Below are 6,695 nucleotides of genomic sequence, written 5' to 3' on the forward strand. Positions count from 1 at the left end.
GATAAAATCATCATGAAATTTATGCCATGAAATTAAAAGACGCTTGCTCCTTGGAAGGAAAGTTATGACCAACCTAGACAGCATATTAAAAAGCAGAGACATTACTTTGCCAACAAAGGTCCGTCTAGTCAAAGCTATGGTTTTTCCAGTAGTCATGTATGGATGTGAGAGTTGGACTATAATGAAAGCTGAGCGCTGAAAAATTGATGTTTTGAACTGTGGTGTTGGAGAAGACTCTTGAGAGTCCCTTGGACTGCAAGGAGATCCAACCAGTCCATCCTAAAGGAGATCAGTCCTGAGTGTTCATTGGAAGGACTGATGTTGAAGCTGAAACTCCAATACTTTGGCCACCTGATGCAAAGAGCTGACTCATTTGAAAAGACCCAGATGCTGGGAAAGATTGAGGGCAGGAGGAGAAGGGGATGACAGCGGATGAGATGGTTGGATGGCATCACCGACTCAATGGACATTGTTATGCTCCGAGCCCGTATCTCCGAAGAACCAACAGAGACAGCAAGTCCACCACAGTAATGCAAAAACAAGAAGGGAGTTTATCTCTAGCGCGCTAGGGCTCAAGTCTCATCCCACACAAGGGAATCCGACAAGAGCCGCGAACAAAGGAGTATGGCGGCTTATATACAGGCAGTTCTTTGTCTCAGTTACAGGAGTAGCTGGCGTTACATGATTGGCCAGGCAGGATGAGCGCATATCCTGTCTCTTTCTGGTAAACATGACTCAGGTCCTAGAGACCGTCGTTTGGTCCCTAAAAGACATGAGTTTGAGTAAACTCTGGGAGTTGGTGATGGACAGGGAGGCCTGGAGTGCTGCGGTTCATGGAGTCGCAAAGAGTTGGACACGACTGAGTGACTGAACTGAACTAAACTGAAGAATTTAAAATTTCTTTAAATTTATTTTTCGGCATTTAATTTTTCACTAGCATGTGTCTTAGCTCCTCAATGAAATGGTAAGATCAGTCATGAGAAAGGCCATGTTTTATACTACCTTGAGTCTTACATAGCATCAAGCAAGCTATCTTTCCTTTAGTAAATTTGATGTTTGCTTCATTGTAGCTTGTCCAGATGGGAATGGTGTATAGTCTAAAGTTCCATGAAGGTTTTCAGGTGTTCTGATGCTGTGATATTTATGGAGTAACACAGCTTCCTGTTGCATTTTATGTCTCTTCTTCTTCGTAGGCTGTTAGAAAATTGATACAATCTATCAGTTATGTTGACTTCCATCTCTAATGCCTGATCACATAGGCTAGAGCCCCCACGGAGAAGGAAATGGCAACCCACTCCAGTACTCTTGCCTGGAAAATTCCATGGATGGAGGAGCCTGGTAGGCTATAGTCCATGGGGTCGCAAAGAGTCGGACACAACTGAGCAACTTCACTTCCTTTCTTTCTGTAGTTCCTTTTGGAGAAGGAAATGGCAACCCACTCCAGCGTTCTTGCCTGGAGAATCCCAGGGACAGAGGGGCCTGGTGGGCTACAGTCTATGGGGATGCAAAGAGTCGGACACGACTAAGCAACTAACACAGACACACAGAGCCAGCATTCAGTAGGCTTTCAGGAATGGCCTATGGTGGTTACTAGATGTCAACTGGGCTTAACTAAACTGCATTTTCCAGAACTCCCTTCCCACCATGTCCAGTGAAGAGAAACCACAAGAGAAATTTGCAGGAGGCATTAGCCCTGTTTCCTCTCTGGAGACTGATGGCATGCAGAGTTCAAAGTAAGAATTTAAAATGTTTACTAACTAAGCTAAAAATGCTAAATTAAATTTTCTAAGTTAAAAATTCATCATGATAATTTATGTATTGAACATCCACTACTATGTTTTGTTGAATCTTAAGACACCATTGATCTTAAGACCCACCATTAATTTCTGTATTAATAAGAAAAAAATAACACTGAAAATAAACTGTATGCCATGGATCATAAGATGCAGGCCAATTTTAGAGATATTAAAATGTTAAATAAAAACGTGTCTTAGAAATAATGACACATGGCCTGTCAGACATTGGGCTAGACATACACAGTCACCTGTAACCCTGCAACCAACTTCAGTATTACTGTGAACGTTTTACAGATGAGAAAAATGAGGCTTAAAGGTATGACACAGCAAAAACATTTGATAAGAATGTTTCCATTCATCAGGAAGGAAAGTTGGAGGTTTGAAGCTCAAATATCATCATAGTTCCAGCAGAAATGATGTCACCTGCAGCTGCTGCTGCTGCCTTATTCCTATGACCTCCAGCATGGGACACAGAAGTGCGTTTGTAAAGCTGAAACTTAAAGGTATTGGAGGGAGGGTGTCAGGAGTAGTGGAGTCCTCAGCTTAACTTGACTCAATACAGGAAACCTCTCCCAGGTCTCTCAGTTTGGGTGGACCTTTAAGTGGTCAAGGTGTAAGATGACTGCCTGTCCCAGTCTGCCAAGGAGAGTCCTAGTTCATGCCTGTGTCCCAGTTTTCCTTCTAATTAAGCATTTGTTCTAGACAGAAATGCTCTGATCACCCTGCACGCAACTAAAGTGTCTCCTCTGCAAAAACAGGGTTCCTCTTGGGGAGGCCTAGGTGACTGGGGGATCCTTAGTTGCAGGTGATAGAAATTAACACCAACCAACATTAGCAAAGCTTTTTTTTTTTTTTGAGAAGGAGGTAACTTACACTTTGGAAGGTAAAGGGGAATTAATCAGGCCTCAGAAAGGAGGTCCCAGGGCAAGTGTGGGGATCTAGCAGAAGGTAACAGTCGAAAAGTTTCCTTCCCTGGGCCACTAGTGAGCTACATTGGCTCTAGTATCCAGATTCAGATTTCCAGGATGAAGCATCTGACTGGCCTAATTTGGATCCTGGTGCTTTGATTGACAGTTCCTTCAAGACCACAGGGAGGTGCTGGGGAGGGATACATTGGGAGCTCAGGATTGACAGATACACACTACCATTTATAGAATAGGTAACTAATAAGAGCCTACTGTATGGCACAGGGAACTCTACTCAATACTCTGTAATGACCTATAAGGGAAAAGAATCTAAAAAGGAGTGAATATATGTATCACTGATTCACTTTGCTGTACCGCAGAAAGTAACACAACATTGTAAATCAACTACACTCCAATAAAAATTACCTGGAAAAAAAGGCCACAGGGAGGAGTGTTTCCTCAAAGGAAAATCAGTACTGGAAACAGAAGAGAGGGGGAAGGATTCTGGGAAGGCAAAAATAACACATTTCCACCCAGAGAGAGGATTCCCTTCAGGGAGGAAGAAGAAAAGGGCCCTGAAGAGTAGGGGGAAATTTTTTTTTTTTTTTTTTTAAAAAGAAAACCTTTTCAGATGGTTTTGTTGCAAGCCTACGCTAAAATTTTATTACAGTCTTCCTGGAAGACTGTAAATCCTCCAGGAGGCTAGTTCAAAGATCCATATTTGGTAGGAACATTTTTTAAAAATTTACCTTTTATTACAGTACCACCTACATAGAGTAAAGTGTACAATCTTAAGTGTAGAGCTTGGTGAATTTTAGAGCATTTCCAACACTCTAGTAAGCTCCCTCAGAGACACGTGCCCCCCCCCCCCCCCCCCGGCATTACATCCCACCCCAACTCACACAAGGGTGACCATTCTCCCGACTTCTATTCTGGTAGAGACATTTCATAGGACAAGAGAATGGTTACATAATCATTGTCAGATTCGGGAGGACAGGGCAGGGATGTTTCATTAAAGTTCACTACTGTCTTGACTGGCAAACAGTCAACTGGTGGATGGGTAGAAAACTAGTTTCCCAGTACAAATTTTAATGCTAGTAAATTTCAGAAGAAAAATGGTTAAGTATTTTATGGGGAATGTTAATTTCTTTCCAGAAGGAGGCTCATGCAGTACGGTTTGGTCTCAGACCGGGTTTAGGATGAATTTCCTTTTGCAGGGGCAAGCGAGTAAAGACTGCAGGGGATCCAGGACTAAGCCCCCATGTCCATCCCCGCTGCCCCCAGCCGAAGCGGCTATGATCTAGAGACAGACACCCTTTACTTGACAGTTTCTAGACTGGGGGTGGGGGCCAGAGGCAATGTTTCATCTGTGGTGCTTGCCCTCTGTCCCAGCCACCAGCCCCATTAGCCAAGGGACAGAGCAGATACGCCAAAGGACAGTGGGGGTTTAGCCCTTTCCTCTCTCCCCTTACATAAAGTTGCTGGGACCCAGTGGGTCCTGAGTTCCGGTGCAGCATTCTGCTTCTCCTGCTTATTAGTTTCACATCTGACAGTCACAAGACAGCTGTGTGATGGCACCGGAGGTCTGCAAGAAACGCCCAAAGGAAGCCCTGGGCTCTGCCTTCCTGGATCAGCTGGCATTCCTGTTGGGCATCTTGTTTAGTAAATATTGGTAGGGACAGACATGAATTGCTGCAGAGTGTTCTGGCAGAAATATCTTTACCTCTGTTTGAGCCCTTTCCATACTAGGGGGAGGGGGGCTCATTTGTTAAAGTTAACAGATAACCCTAGCTTTAGCAGAAAAGAGGAATTTACTACAATGATAAAGGGATGTCTGCAAGAATGTAAATGCCACTGGGCCCTGGAAAAGTCTTAAGCTGGGAGCCGCAAAACCATCAGAATCTCTGTGACTCTCTACTCTTCCTCTCATTTTATCATTATTTTTCCATTCACTGGCTTTCTCTTCTTCTCCAGTCCATCTCACAGAATCTGGCCACCCCAACTCCTAGTTCAGTCAGTCGGTCTCAGAGACTGACCCCAGCACTTAGTACAGTCAAAATAACAAATCAGGAACTCACCATGTCTCATGATTGGTCTGACCTCTGTCCTGTGTTTACCATAGAGCCCACTGGCCACGTTGGGGGGAAGGTGACCGCCAGAGACCCACTCTCTGGGCTGGTCAGGCAATTACTAGAAAAGTAGAATTAGGCAGCTGCTGCTACGAATCCAGCAATTATTCTTTATCATAGGGGTATTTCCTTTTGGAAAATCCAGCACATAACTCACAAACAAATACAGTTCCTCATGGTACTGAAACACCATGAGCAGGTCAATGTTTCTATTGATTGCAAGGACTATTCCTCACTTGGTTTTGATCCTCTCACAATGCGTGGCCGAGATAGATGGCTTCTTCTGTATTTATTAAAGTTTGCTTTAAAAGTAACAAACTCTCCCAGTACAATGAAAATCTTTGTATGTCAACACTTATTTTAAAGGTAGATGGAGAAAGAAACAGGCATTAAGGAGGAATTGAAGAGACAGAGGAATATGGAATGCCCAAATATCAGGGTGTGTGCCAACTGGATATTAACCAGAAACTTGAATATAACGACTTAATATAAACCACTTAAATGTCCATCTTCATAGCATGGAATAAATTAGATCCATATATATCACAATAAATAAAAAGTGTAATATTGGAGTAGAAAAGCAAGTTGCAGAATAATATTGGTACAATGTAGTAAGGATTATGTAAATAAAAAGCAAGATCACACTATATATTTTTAATGGATTTTTAAAATGATCACATTCACACTTTTAATGAAAAGCATATACATAAGAACTGGAAGTAAAATGCCACGATATTATGTAGTGGGAATATGGATGATTTTTTTTTGCATTTTTTCTATATTTTAAAATATCTACATATATATCAATATGGATAGATACTAGAAAAAAATAGGTGAAAAAAGTCAGTTGCAATAAATACTCAGTTCAGTTCAGTTCAGTTCAGTCGCTCAGTCGTGTCCGATTCTTTGCGACCCCATGAATCGCAGCACGCCAGGCCTCCCTGTCCATCACCATCTCCCAGAGTTCACTCAGATCACGTCCATCGAGTCAGTGATGCCATCCAGCCATCTCATCCTCGTCCCCCCTTCTCCTCCTGCCCCCAATCCCTCCCAGCATCAGAGTCTTTTCCAATGAGTCAACTCTTCGCATGAGGTGGCGGAAGTACTGGAGTTTCAGCCTCAGCATCATTCCCTCCAAAGAAAGCCCAGGGCTGATCTCCTCCCGAATGGACTGGTTGGATCTCCTTGCAGTCCAAGGGACTCTCAAGAGTCTTCTCCAACACCACAGTTCAAAAGCAATAAATACTACTAGTATGATTAATATTTATATTTATGTAAAATCCATAACAATAAAAACAAACTACCTATTTCTATGGATATATCTATCCACGTGAATATATCCATATATATTCACATAAATTCACAATAGAAGGTCCAGAAGGAAACGCAGTGTACTAAGCTGTATAACGGTTACCTCTGAGGAAGGGACTTAGAGACCGAAGGTAAAAGAACATTAGTACCTTATCTACAAAGTTTTCATATTTTGCAATAATTCACATATTATCTGTGTAACTAAAAATTAAAACACATAATTTTAGAGAAAACTGCCTACACCAGTCCACGGGTTTGGCTTTCGGAAGCCCTGGTGCGGGTTACTGCCGAAATCCATCGTTTATTCCCGTGTGGGTTAACCTGCTTAACGTGTTAAACGTCCTACTCAGAAAACAGATTCTTAAACTGTTCTAAGATCTGTTCGGAAGAAGTGTGGGTCTAATTACTGGAGAAAATATTTTATTTTTAGTAGCCAATACTTTCTAAAATAGTTCTATAGGGATGAAGTAAAACATATAGCAAACAATCAGAAATTAAGTGTACTTGCATGTAAATGCATTAAATAGCTTTCTGGAAGGCCCCACTCACAACTG

Source organism: Ovis aries, chromosome 24, assembly GCF_016772045.2.
Source record: "Ovis aries strain OAR_USU_Benz2616 breed Rambouillet chromosome 24, ARS-UI_Ramb_v3.0, whole genome shotgun sequence".
NCBI classification, from domain to species: domain Eukaryota; kingdom Metazoa; phylum Chordata; class Mammalia; order Artiodactyla; family Bovidae; genus Ovis; species Ovis aries.